The 14036-nt window shown below is 40.9% G+C and overlaps 1 protein-coding gene across 2 annotated transcripts in view; it reads left to right on the top strand.

The window, feature by feature from the left end:
• The window catches only part of me1 (malic enzyme 1, NADP(+)-dependent, cytosolic), a 598180-nt gene that overhangs the window by 126422 nt on the left and 457722 nt on the right, over window positions 1-14036 (top strand). The window lies entirely within an intron of this gene.

Raw genomic sequence — 14036 nt, forward strand, 5'->3', positions numbered from 1 at the left:
TTGCTACCAACCTAAATGAACTATATAAGATTATGCCTATTCCAGATGCACCCCGATCAGAAGAAATGGTTCCTTGGTATCTATTCTATTGTATGTCAAGTTTTTAAGCTCCTTGGCTAAATCGCCACTCAACTTCTACTTTGAAGGAAGTACACACCAAATCTGTGCAACTTGCCTTCCTAAGAGCCCATGGGATCCAAGGAAAAGTGGCACGTTGTATCCAAAATTGGCTGAGGTTGGAAGCAGTGGGTGATGGGACAGGGATGTTCGTGACTGGGAGCCTGTTTCCAGTGGGGTCCCACAGGGCTTGGTGCTGGTGCCCTTGCTGTTTGTGGTGTATGTAAATGATTTGTACTTAAATGTAGGGGGTATGATCAAGAAGTTTGTGGATGACAGAAAAATTGGTAGGCTGCTAAACAGTGAGGAGGATAGCTGTAAACTGCAGGAGGATATCAATGGACTGGTCAGGTGGGCAGAGCAGTGGCAAATGATATTCAACCTGGAAAAGTGAAGTAATGCACTTGGGGAGGGCTAAAAAGGCAAGGGATTACACTGAATGGTAGGACTCCTGGAAAGTACTGAAGATCAGCGGGACCTTGGTGTGCATATCCATAGATCTCTGAAGGCAGCAGGGCAGTAGATAAGATGGTTAAGAAGGTGTATGGGATACTTGCCTTTTTTTAGCTGAGGCATAGAATACAAGAGCAAGGAGGTTATGCTGGAACTGTATAAAATGCTGGTTAGGCCACTACTGCAGTACTGTGTGTAGTTCTGGTCACCGCATTATATAGGAAGGGTGTGATTGCAGTGGAGAGGGTGCAGAGGAGATTCACCAGGATGCTGCCTGGGCTGGAGAGTCTGAGCTATGAGGAAAGATTGGATAGGCTGGGGTTGTTTTCCTTGCAGCAGCAAAGGTTGCGAGGGGTCCTGATAGAGGTGTATAAGATTGAGGAGCATAGATTGGGGAGATAGGAGGGCACTTTTTCCATTAGTAGAGGGGACTACTAATTAAGAAGGGACCATTAGGTATGAGGTAGTAGGTTAAGAGGGGAGTTGAGAAATCTTTTCACCCAAAGGGTGGTGGGAGTCTGGAACTCGCTGTCTAAAAGGGTGGTTGAGTCAGAAACACTTGTAACATTTAAGGTTTTAGATATTTAATTGTGTTGCATAGCCTCCAGGGCTATGGACCAAGCGGTGTAAAATGGGATTAGTGTGGACATGGTGGGCTGAATGGCCTTGTTCTACATTGTTAATGTCTGAGTCTATAATTTAATCCTTTTAAGCCCAGTTATCAGTCCAGTGAATCTGCTCTCTACTCCTTCATGGAACAATAGATCTTTTTCCTGAGATTTAGTATTCAACTTGAATGCAGCACCCCAGATAGGTTCTGACCAAAGCTTTGTATGACTGAAACGTACACTTGATTTGAATTCCATTCCCTTAAGGTAAAGGCCAACATTCCTTTAAGAATGTGTATGGCTGTCTAAGTATTGCTTGTAACAGTGATAGGTGTCACTAACATTTTTATAATACCCTGACTGAGTTGTACGTGAACCATTTGCAATGTAATTATTGTGATACAAAGCTCATGACTAGGGGAGAACGTAGTGAAAATCACAAGGGTATTTTATTTAAGTTGCAAAAATCTACTTCCATCAGTTAGGCTACTCTGATAGTTGCTGTCATAAACTTTGCTCTAATTAGTGATGGAAACACTCGTGTAGGGAAATAGGATAATTCCCAGTAAGGGAAAAAGAATATTGAAGACTGGATTTATCACCTATATTGGAGTTTTGCATCAAATGTGAAACTTGTAATAACATTCAGTGCAAACAGGTCACTTAATAAACAAAAGGCAGAACACTTAAGAATATATAGGAGAGCTATAAAAAAGCTGATTAGGAAATGCAAAACAGAGCATTTGGGGTGGGGTGTTGCTAGGCAACAAAAAAGAATGGCCATTGAAAGGCTTTCTTGCAGACTCATCACGAGTAAGATGATTGGAAAGGAAATGCTGCTTGAGAGCAGCTTCTGACAGAGACTGAGGGACAGGTAGAAAAACTGAATAAGTACCTGGGCTCAGTTTTCAGAGGAGGTGGATAACCTAGAGGCCATTTTATGAGATAAAATTAACATTCATTCAGGATTCTTTGAGAAACCAATGGAGTAAATTGATAAGGTAATAGATGACATGCATCTGGATCTTAATGAGGTATTTGAAGACGCTGGTTAGGAGTTTTGTTAAAATTAAGGCACGCTAAAGGATGGAAAAGAAGTCAACCCCTGTTCCTTTCCCATTGATTCTTTCTTTCTTTCTCACTCCCTTTGTTTTCCAGATTCTCATTCAATTTCTACTTTCTCTTTTTCTCACTCTTTCCCATACTGCCACACCTTTTTTGGTATCGTCCTCCTATATCCTTTCTGCCACCTTTTTATAACATGGCAACAAGAACTGCATGTGGCCTAACCAAGGTTCGATACAGGCTTAGGATAACTTCCCTACTTTTCTGTTCCCCTAGATTGTTCACCTCTGTTTGTACTTGTCTTTAAATATAGTCCAAGCAATTCTCAGGCAAGAAACATGTAGGAACATTAGAAATGCTGTGGCTTCTGATCACTGTCAGCAGCTGTTTAAGATCCACATTGACAGAAATGTGGATCTGGAGATCAACCAATAGGTTGATGTTGCTGGTCTTCTGTACTGCAATTGGACGTGTGGCTGCAGGAAGGTGATGAATATATGATGTATAGTACATGCAAATAGTCAACCTTCTGGTGTCTGCTTGCCTAAATTCACAGAATTAGAAACACTGCCAGATCCTACCTGCTTCTGCTCAAGAAACTCACCCCTGCAAAGCTGTGTGGAAATTCTTAACAGTTTAGTGAGATCAGGAATTCTTGTGGATCTGCCAACCTTCCAGGATTGGCCTGGAGCCTCTAGGAATGGAAGATCAATCTCCATGGCACTGCTGTGTGCAATCCTGGGGAAAAATCATCGGGACATTTTGTTTGTCATTTTCCTCGAATATTTCTCTGCCCAAATATAAAAGCATGAAAAATGTGAAGGGGTGAGGGGTAGGTATGTCACTAGGCTGAATGTTTTGGCCAATGAAGCATGGGGGCAAGTTGTGATAACCTCCAGGAATACATTTTAATCATGGTTGTCAACCCAAAATTCCTGCCCCATACTCTGTTCAAACAGTAGTAGCTGCTTGGAGCAGAAGGAAGTGCAAGAAAAATGCCAGTTTTATATTGAGTGGGGGTGTGGGAAACCTGGCCAGCTTTGGGGATGGGCAGGCCCAGGAGAATCCGTTTGCTTGTAGACGTAGGGAGTGTCTGTGTGAAATAGCTGAGAACAAGAAGACTGCCATGTTGAACTGAAAGGTCTTCAGAGGGTGGAGAAGCATCCCAGTTTAATCTAAAGGGTGGGAGAAAAGTGCCAGCATGAATTGTGCAGGTAAAGGCAAAGTGTGCTGTTGTGCACTAGGAAAGCGGAGAAGAATGCCAATGTGAAGAGGGCGGAAGGGGTAGAAAATGAATGTATTGATTAGTTTGGGAGGAAAAGGGTAAAAAATGCCTTGTAACTAAAAGCATACAAACAATTTACAATGTCAGATTTAGCATGTTTACCATTGCATACTGTAAATGCCTGCAATTTGTTTTTGGGATGTGGATGACATTGGAAAGGCAGTATTGGTCGCCCATTCCTAGTTGCTTTGTGGGCATTGAGTTAACCACAGTGTGGAACTGGAATCTCATTGTAGGCCTCCCTGAACTAGTTTATGACAATCTAGTAACTTTCATAGTCACTGTGGTGCTAAGCCACAAAGTTCCAGACTAATTCAGTAGTAAAATGTGCACTCTGCATTGCTTGTCCTGTAATATAACCCACTAGCTTACTGTGCCATCCAGTCTTCTGTTATCCAAGTGGACAAAATACTGGATCCACCTTCAACCTAATTAATAAGCCATGTAACTGTGCTATTTTTATAATCTGTGCTATTTGAGATGTCTACTTATTTTGAGGTTCTATTAGCTGTCAGATTTTTTACTTTTTCTGGTTAGTATGTATGCAGATGTGGGGTTTGCATCTTAATGAACTTGCAGTGCTCAATCGTCTACACATTCTACCTAGGATCAGGCGTGGGTCACTTGGCCCTATGACCCTGCTGCGCCATTTAATAAGATCATGGCTGGTCTGATTGTAACCTCAACTCCACATTCCTACCTGTCCCCTATAACCTTTCACCCCCTTGCTTATCAAGAATTGATCTAGCTCTGCCTTAAAAATATTCCAAAGACTCTGCTTCCACTGCCTTTTGTGGAAGAGGGTTCCAAAAACACTCAACCCTGAGACTTAATTTCCTCCATTCTATCTTGAATCAGTGGCCCCTTATTTTTAAACAGTGACCCCTAGTTCTAGATTCTCCCATAAGAGGAAATACTTTCTCCACATTGACCTTGTCACCTCTTGTAGGAAAAATCTGACTCATTTTTCCTTCCAGTTTGATTTGAAATGATAGATTCATGAAATGGTAAATGGAAATTTGCAGATGGTATAGAACTTGGAAAATTATTAGATAGTAATGTGAATAGTTGTAGGCTTCAGGATGGTGAAGTGGGCAGAAACATAGCAGATGGAGTTCAGTGTGAAGTGATGCACTACAGGAGCACCAACAGAGAGGCAGCAAATTATAAATGATACAATTCTGAAGATGATGAATGGAGAGACCTTGGTGTCCACATAACATCCATAAAGGCAGGATAAGTTGATAGTGGTGAAAAAGCTTATGGTTACTTGAGTTTATCAATTGAGCAATAGAATATATAAAACCAAAGTGACCATGCTAAACCTTTGTTAATCACAGTAGGTCTCAGCTGGGTGTTGCGATGAATTCTGGGCATCAGAAGATGTAAAGGCCTTGACAGAGGAGGTTTACCAGAGATGAGGGACTTCAGTTATAAGAAAAAATGTTTTGGGACGGGGAAAATTAAAAGGGGACCTAATATAGGGTTTGAAGGTGATGGGCTTTGACACAGAAAAAAATAGTCCTTCTGACGAGTGGGCCAATAACTAGAGATTATAAATTCAAAATCATAAACAAAAGATCTAGAGGGGACATACGTTTTTATTAAGTTGTCAGAATCTGGAATGCTCTGCTTGAAAAAGTTGGTGGAAGCTGATTCTGTAAATAATGTTAAAAGGGGCAGGTACTGAGGATGGGAGGGGGGTGTTTAATGGGTAAAAAAACAGATATTGGATTAGGCACCACAAGGACCAGCACAGGCATGATGGACTAAATGGCCTCCTATGTTCACAATAGGTTGCAGATACTGAGTCAATTGAATCTTCCAAGGCAGAAAAACCTACAGCAGAGTTCTAGATTGCTACCAACCTAAATGAACTATATAAGATTATGCCTATTCCAGATGCACCCCGATCAGAAGAAATGGTTCCTTGGTATCTATTCTATTGTATGTCAAGTTTTTAAGCTCCTTGGCTAAATCGCCACTCAACTTCTAATTTGAAGGAAGTACACACCAAATCTGTGCAACTTGCCTTCCTAAGAGCCCATGGGATCCAAGGCAAAGTGGCACGTTGTATCCAAAATTGGCTGAGGTTGGAAGCAGTGGGTGATGGGACAGGGATGTTCGTGACTGGGAGCCTGTTTCCAGTGGGGTCCCACAGGGCTTGGTGCTGGTGCCCTTGCTGTTTGTGGTGTATGTAAATGATTTGTACTTAAATGTAGGGGGTATGATCAAGAAGTTTGTGGATGACAGAAAAATTGGTAGGCTGCTAAACAGTGAGGAGGATAGCTGTAAACTGCAGGAGGATATCAATGGACTGGTCAGGTGGGCAGAGCAGTGGCAAATGATATTCAGCCTGGAAAAGTGAAGTAATGCACTTGGGGAGGGCTAAAAAGGCAAGGGATTACACTGAATGGTAGGACTCCTGGAAAGTACTGAAGATCAGTGGGACCTTGGTGTGCATATCCATAGATCTCTGAAGGCAGCAGGGCAGTAGATAAGGTGGTTAAGAAGGTGTATGGGATACTTGCCTTTTTTTAGCTGAGGCATAGAATACAAGAGCAGGGAGGTTATGCTGGAACTGTATAAAATGCTGGTTAGGCCACTACTGCAGTACTGTGTGTAGTTCTGGTCACCGCATTATATAGGAAGGGTGTGATTGCAGTGGAGAGGGTGCAGAGGAGATTCACCAGGATGCTGCCTGGGCTGGAGAGTCTGAGCTATGAGGAAAGATTGGATAGGCTGGGGTTGTTTTCCTTGCAGCAGCAAAGGTTGCGAGGGGTCCTGATAGAGGTGTATAAGATTGAGGAGCATAGATTGGGGAGATAGGAGGGCACTTTTTCCATTAGTAGAGGGGACTACTAATTAAGAAGGGACCATTAGGTATGAGGTAGTAGGTTAAGAGGGGAGTTGAGAAATCTTTTCACCCAAAGGGTGGTGGGAGTCTGGAACTCGCTGTCTAAAAGGGTGGTTGAGTCAGAAACACTTGTAACATTTAAGTTTTTAGATATTTAATTGTGTTGCATAGCCTCCAGGGCTATGGACCAAGCGGTGTAAAATGGGATTAGTGTGGACATGGTGGGCTGAATGGCCTTGTTCTACATTGTTAATGTCTGAGTCTATAATTTAATCTTTTTAAGCCCAGTTATCAGTCCAGTGAATCTGCTGTCTACTCCTTCATGGAACAATAGATCTTTTTCCTGAGATTTGGTATTCAACTTGAATGCAGCACCCCAGATAGGTTCTGACCAAAGCTTTGTATGACTGAAACGTACACTTGATTTGAATTCCATTCCCTTAAGGCAAAGGCCAACATTCCTTTAAGAATGTGTATGGCTGTCTAAGTATTGCTTGTAACAGTGATAGGTGTCACTAACATTTTTATAATACCCTGACTGAGTTGTACGTGAACCATTTGCAATGTAATTATTGTGATACAAAGCTCATGACTAGGGGAGAACGTAGTGAAAATCACAAGGGTATTTTATTTAAGTTGCAAAAATCTACTTCCATCAGTTAGGCTACTCTGATAGTTGCTGTCATAAACTTTGCTCTAATTAGTGATGGAAACACTCGTGTAGGGAAATAGGATAATTCCCAGTAAGGGAAAAAGAATATTGAAGACTGGATTTATCACCTATATTGGAGTTTTGCATCAAATGTGAAACTTGTAATAACATTCAGTGCAAACAGGTCACTTAATAAACAAAAGGCAGAACACTTAAGAATATATAGGAGAGCTATAAAAAAGCTGATTAGGAAATGCAAAACAGAGCATTTGGGGTGGGGTGTTGCTAGGCAACAAAAAAGAATGGCCATAGAAAGGCTTCCTTGCAGACTCATCACGAGTAAGATGATTGGAAAGGAAATGCTGCTTGAGAGCAGCTTCTGACAGAGACTGAGGGACAGGTAGAAAAACTGAATAAGTACCTGGGCTCAGTTTTCAGAGGAGGTGGATAACCTAGAGGCCATTTTATGAGATAAAATTAACATTCATTCAGGATTCTTTGAGAAACCAATGGAGTAAATTGATAAGGTAATAGATGACATGCATCTGGATCTTAAGGAGGTATTTGAAGACGCTGGTTAGGAGTTTTGTTAAAATTAAGGCACGCTAAAGGATGGAAAAGAAGTCAACCCCTGTTCCTTTCCCATTGATTCTTTCTTTCTTTCTCACTCCCTTTGTTTTCCAGATTCTCATTCAATTTCTACTTTCTCTTTTTCTCACTCTTTCCCATACTGCCACACCTTTTTTGGTATCGTCCTCCTATATCCTTTCTGCCACCTTTTTATAACATGGCAACAAGAACTGCATGTGGCCTAACCAAGGTTCGATACAGGCTTAGGATAACTTCCCTACTTTCTTTCTGTTCCCCTAGATTGTTCACCTCTGTTTGTACTTGTCTTTAAATATAGTCCAAGCAATTCTCAGGCAAGAAACATGTAGGAACATTAGAAATGCTGTGGCTTCTGATCACTGTCAGCAGCTGTTTAAGATCCACATTGACAGAAATGTGGATCTGGAGATCAACCAATAGGTTGATGTTGCTGGTCTTCTGTACTGCAATTGGACGTGTGGCTGCAGGAAGGTGATGAATATATGATGTATAGTACATGCAAATAGTCAACCTTCTGGTGTCTGCTTGCCTAAATTCACAGAATTAGAAACACTGCCAGATCCTACCTGCTTCTGCTCAAGAAACTCACCCCTGCAAAGCTGTGTGGAAATTCTTAACAGTTTAGTGAGATCAGGAATTCTTGTGGATCTGCCAACCTTCCAGGATTGGCCTGGAGCCTCTAGGAATGTAAGATCAATCTCCATGGCACTGCTGTGTGCAATCCTGGGGATAAATCATCGGGACATTTTGTTTGTCATTTTCCTTGAATATTTCTCTACCCAAATATAAAAGCATGAAAAATGTGAAGGGGTGAGGGGTAGGTATGTCACTAGGCTGAATGTGTTGGCCAATGAAGCATGGGGGCATGTTGTGATAACCTCCAGGAATACATTTTAATCACGGTTGTCAACCCAAAATTCCTGCCCCATACTCTGTTCAAACAGTAGTAGCTGCTTGGAGCAGAAGGAAGTGCAAGAAAAATGCCAGTTTTATATTGAGTGGGGGTGTGGGAAACCTGGCCAGCTTTGGGGATGGGCAGGCCCAGGAGAACCCGTTTGCTTGTAGACATAGGGAGTGTCTGTGTGAAATAGCTGAGAACAAGAAGACTGCCATGTTGAACTGAAAGTTCTTCAGAGGGTGGAGTAGCATCCCAGTTTAATCTAAAGGGTGGGAGAAAAGTGCCAGCATGAATTGTGCAGGTAAAGGCAAAGTGTGCAATTGTGCACTAGGAAAGTGGAGAAGAATGCCAATGTGAAGAGGGCGGAAGGGGTAGAAAATGAATGTATTGATTAGTTTGGGAGGAAAAGGGTAAAAAATGCCTGTAACTAAAAGCATACAAACAATTTACAATGTCAGATTTAGCATGTTTACCATTGCATACTGTAAATGCCTGCAATTTGTTTTTGGGATGTGGATGACATTGGAAAGGCAGTATTGGTCGCCCATTCCTAGTTGCTTTGTGGGCATTGAGTTAACCACAGTGTGGAACTGGAATCTCATTGTAGGCCTCCCTGAACTAGCTTATGACAATCTAATAACTTTCATAGTCACTGTGGTGCTAAGCCACAAAGTTCCAGACTAATTCAGTAGTAAAATGTGCACTCTGAATTGCTTGTCCTGTAATATAACCCACTAGCTTACTGTGCCATCCAGTCTTCTGTTATCCAAGTGGAAAAAATACTGGATCCACCTTCAACCTAATTAATAAGCCATGTAACTGTGCTATTTTTATAATCTGTGCCAATTGAGATGTCTGCTGATTTTGAGGTTCTATTAGCTGTCAGTTTTTTTACTTTTTCTGGTTAGTATGTATGCAGATGTGGGGTTTGCATCTTAATGAACTTGCAGTGCTCAATCGTCTACACATTCTACCTAGGATCAGGCGTGGGTCACTTGGCCCTATGACCCTGCTGCGCCATTTAATAAGATCATGGCTGGTCTGATTGTAACCCCAGGTATCAGTCCAGTGAATCTGCTCTCTGCTCCTTCATGGAACAATAGATCTTTTTCTTGAGATTTGGTACTCAACTTGAATGCAGCACCCCAAATAGGTTCTGACCAAAGCTTTGTATGACTGAAACGTACACTTGATTTGAATCCCATTCCCTTAAGGTAAAGGCCAACATTCCTTTATGAATGTGTATGGCTGTCTAAGTATTGCTTGTAACAGTGATAGGCGTCACTAACATTTTTATAATATCCTGACTGAGTTGTACATGAACCATTATGTATATAGCACAAAATTGCAAACATACCTTTATGTATAATGGCAGTTTTATTTGAATGGATGTTTGTATTTACTCTACCTGCCTTGTATGTCTCGGGAAAATTAATATTTTGGCATTAACTGTAGAAGTTAGTAGTGGTTATGCACCAAGATGCATTGGTACCATTTTTAAAAATTCATTTTAGTGGATGTGGGTATCACTGGCTATGCTGCATTTATTGCCCATCACAAATTGCCCTTGAGAAGGTGGTGGTGAGCTGCATACTTAATGCCTGACAGGATTGAGAGTAGAATGAATTCCACATCTAAAGAACAATACTACTTTAGTGTTTCCTTTTTCCCTCTGAGATCTTGGGGGGAGAAAGAAATCTACCTTGGAGAAATGTTGAAATGCTTTAGATGCGTGGTGTAGTCTAAAGAAAATGATGAAACATCCCTCAAAACTGACGGCTTTTGTTGTTTAAGGCCTGAAGTAAATTTTAAGAGGATATCACATATATTTCTGGGTTAAGTAACCTAACATAAAATAAGTACAAGTAAATTAAAACCTTGAATGTGCAGCATAAATGGTAATAATTTAAATAATGTGGCAGGCAAATCAAACATGACCTAGGAACATTTGTGAGAAATTTAACAGTGCTGATGAAATGTAGATGGTGAGTTATTTTGCCATTTTCACTTCAATGTAAAATGGTCTTGGATATCCATCAGCACAAAAATGGTAGTATACAGTAATTTGAGAAATGTTCCCAATGTGGCTGCCAAGCATATTTGAAGTTCGGAGGCTCTGGTGTCTATTTGGTGTAGTAAAACTAGCTCAAAGCCACATTTTAGACGGGGTATACAGTGTAACAACCTGTAAAACTTTGTATGGAATTTTTTTTGCGGTTTTAAAAGTTTTCTGTGCTTTCCTAACATGAAAAAAGTATTGCCTGGGGAGTAGAGATCTGTTAATCTAACCAAGGATGGTCTGGTAAGCATGTGTAACATGGGCCAAGAAACCATGGACTACATTTCAACTGCAACTTAAACAAGGGAAGGCATTTGAAGTAGACCATTTGAATGGGCTCGAGATAATTGTGGTATGTCTGTAGAGATGGGAAGAAAGGGATAGACTTGTTGAACGTAACGGTTTTTTCTTCTCTAAAGTTTCTCATTTCACGTTATGTTTTGAGACAGTCTTTTAAAAAGAGAATTATTGTTCTTTGAAACATTTGAGTAACTGCTAATTGAGTATGAATATGTGACTGTTGCTCTGGAAATATAATTGAGAAAGAAAGAGCTTGCATTTGTATTGTGCCTTTTTACTCTTGGACATCTGAAACAATTTGCAGCCAATGAAGTACTTTTTTTTTTGAAGAATTGTCATTTCTTTTGAAGGATTGTCATTGTTGTAATGTTGGAAACTTGACAGCCAATGTGTGCACAGCAAGATTCCGCAAATAATCAGAATCTGTTATAATATTTTTTGAGGGACAAATATTGGCTAGGACCTTTGAATTCTCCCAGCTCTTGAAGATCCCAAGGCACTATTTTTTCATGTTTACCTGAGCTTACAGACAGAGCCCTGGTTCAACACCTTATCTGAAAGACAGCCTGACTGACATGCAGTACTCCCTTGGTACAGCACTGAAGCTTCATCTTGGATTGTATTTAAGTCCCTGGAGTAAAGCTGGAACCACAACTTTCTGACATGGAGGTAAAAGTGTAACTATGAAGCCACAGTAACAAAATCAGGAAGAAGTGGAATAAGGCAGCTTTCCTGGTCAGAATTTAGGCATCCAGTGCAAAGGCTTCAAAACAAATTTCAATGACTTGCATTTCTTGTTTCCTGAATCTTGCTGTGTGATAACTGACTGCCATGTTTGCCCACCAATGACTACGCTTCAAAGCACTTCCAATCCTAACTCTAACAGCTTGGGTGTCTGTTACCAGGTATCATCTTTCCAGTGCAATGATGTCTTTGTTACTACCAGTGCTACATACAGTATTCCAGGTATTTACTAATTTAACATTGCAGAGTTTAATCCCGAGATTCTCGCTGTCACCCAGGAATGACTACAAGGGGGTGTGAAATGAAAGTCAGGAAAGATAAATCATAATATTTGCTTTAAAATTAAAGAATTGAAGACCAAGTTATTAACCTAGTTGGGTAGTAGAAGACAATGAAAACTGGTATGTACTTGAATTGGAAGGAGGTGATTGGTGGAGTCTTTGGGCCCTCAACTGTTGCTTATAATTACTATTGATTTGGATGACGTAATAGAGAACCATATGTACAAGATCCTTGACGACACAAAGATTGGCGTAAATAGTGTAGACAGCAGCATAAAACTACAAAATAATATTGATAACTGAAAAGGAAAAACTATGTCGTGAATGGATTTATAGGCAAGTGTGAGGTCATCTATTTACAACCAAAAAGGATAGATCAAAGTATTTAAATATGAAAAGGTGGGGATAATGGAGATCCAAAGGGATTTGGAGGTCCATCTACACAGATGGGGAAATGCTGCAATACTCAGCGACCTGCAACATCTGTGGAGAGAGAGAGTTAACACTGCAGGCTTATGACTTTTTGTCAAAAAGGTCATCAACCTGCAATGTTAACCCAGTTTCTCTCCACAGATGCTGTCGGACCGGAGTGTTTCCAGCATTGCATTACTTTGCTTTTGTACTGAAGTATATTAGTTAGCTGTATTTTTTTTTATTAAAAGCCTAATGAAATGTTAGCCCTTCTATCCAGAAGGCAAGAATATAAAGGGGAAGAAGTTACAATACAATACCCCTGGTTGGACTGCATCTGGAAGAGTGTTCAGCTCCTTTTGAAAGTTTATATTTACCATAGAAAGTGTGCAGTGTAGATTCACCAGACCTAGGTTTCAAAGGGGTGATTATGAGGAGAGATTGCATGAACTAGTTTGTATTGCCTGGGATACAGTATAGAAGCTTTAAAAAGTGATTTTGATTTGAGGTCGTTAAGAATTTTGAGAGGAATTTCTAGGGTAGATGGAGGATTTTTTTTTCTCCGGGTTGGGAGAAACTTGGGTCAAGGCAACAAACTGAAAACCAGAGCCTGGCCATTTAGGAGAGATGTTATGAAACAATTCTTCACATACGGGTTGGTAGAAGTGTGGAACGCTCCGACAAAAGGCAGTAGAATCTAGTTCAAATAATAGATTTAAAATCTTAGATTGGTAGATTTTTGCTAAACATGGGCATAACATAATATGGAGCCAAACTGTGTATTGAGTGAAGTTACAGATAAGCCATTTCTTATTAATGGCCTACTCCTCCCACATGAGCATGTATTCATTGGAGTGTAGAGAATGAAAGATGATCTTGAAGCATAAGATTGAGGGATTTGATTGGGTAGATACCAGGAGGATGGTTCCACTTGTGGGAGAGATGAGAATCAGGGGACACTAGAGGTCTACCACTTAAGATGGAGATGAGGAGAACTTTTTTCCTCCTAAAGGTGTGTAGAATTCTCTTCCCCAGAAAGCAGTGGAGGCTGGTCATTATCTATCTCTGCCTTGAATAAATTCAGATTTTTGATACCCAAAGGCTATGGGAGGCAGACAGCAAACTGGAGTTGAGACCACAACTAAATCAGCCATTGTCTTATTGAATGCTGAAGTCGGCTCAATGGGCTGAATGACCTACTCCTTCCAAGTCCTATGTTCCTATTTATATATAGTTGGGGTGAATGTTTTGAATGAGTTACCTAGGGAGATGTATGATAGGGGCGAATAACATTGGCAGTTGAAGGTACTGGCTATTACACCAATTAATTAGGTAAATGAGGCAGTTCATGTATGCACAGCAAGATCCCACGATCTGCAACTGAGATGAATGACCAGGTAATCTGTTTTGATTGAATGCTGGCCAGGAGACTGAATTCCCTGCTACACTTCCAATAGTCACTTCGGATCTTTGTTCACCTAAATGGACAAAGTGGGTGGGTGGTGGTTTCTGGGCTCAGTTTTATATATTATATGGAAGATAACATCTCCAACAATGCAGCATGCTGTCATTACTGCATACATGCCAGCCTAGATTAAAGCCAGGGAGGAGAATTTGAAAACCTGGGCCAGGGTTTTCTGGTCGTTGGGTGGGCTCGAGAGTGGTCCAGAAACCAGTCACGATCGGGTTCCGACCAC

Source organism: Carcharodon carcharias, chromosome 5, assembly GCF_017639515.1.
Source record: "Carcharodon carcharias isolate sCarCar2 chromosome 5, sCarCar2.pri, whole genome shotgun sequence".
Classification (NCBI taxonomy): Eukaryota; Metazoa; Chordata; class Chondrichthyes; order Lamniformes; family Lamnidae; genus Carcharodon; species Carcharodon carcharias.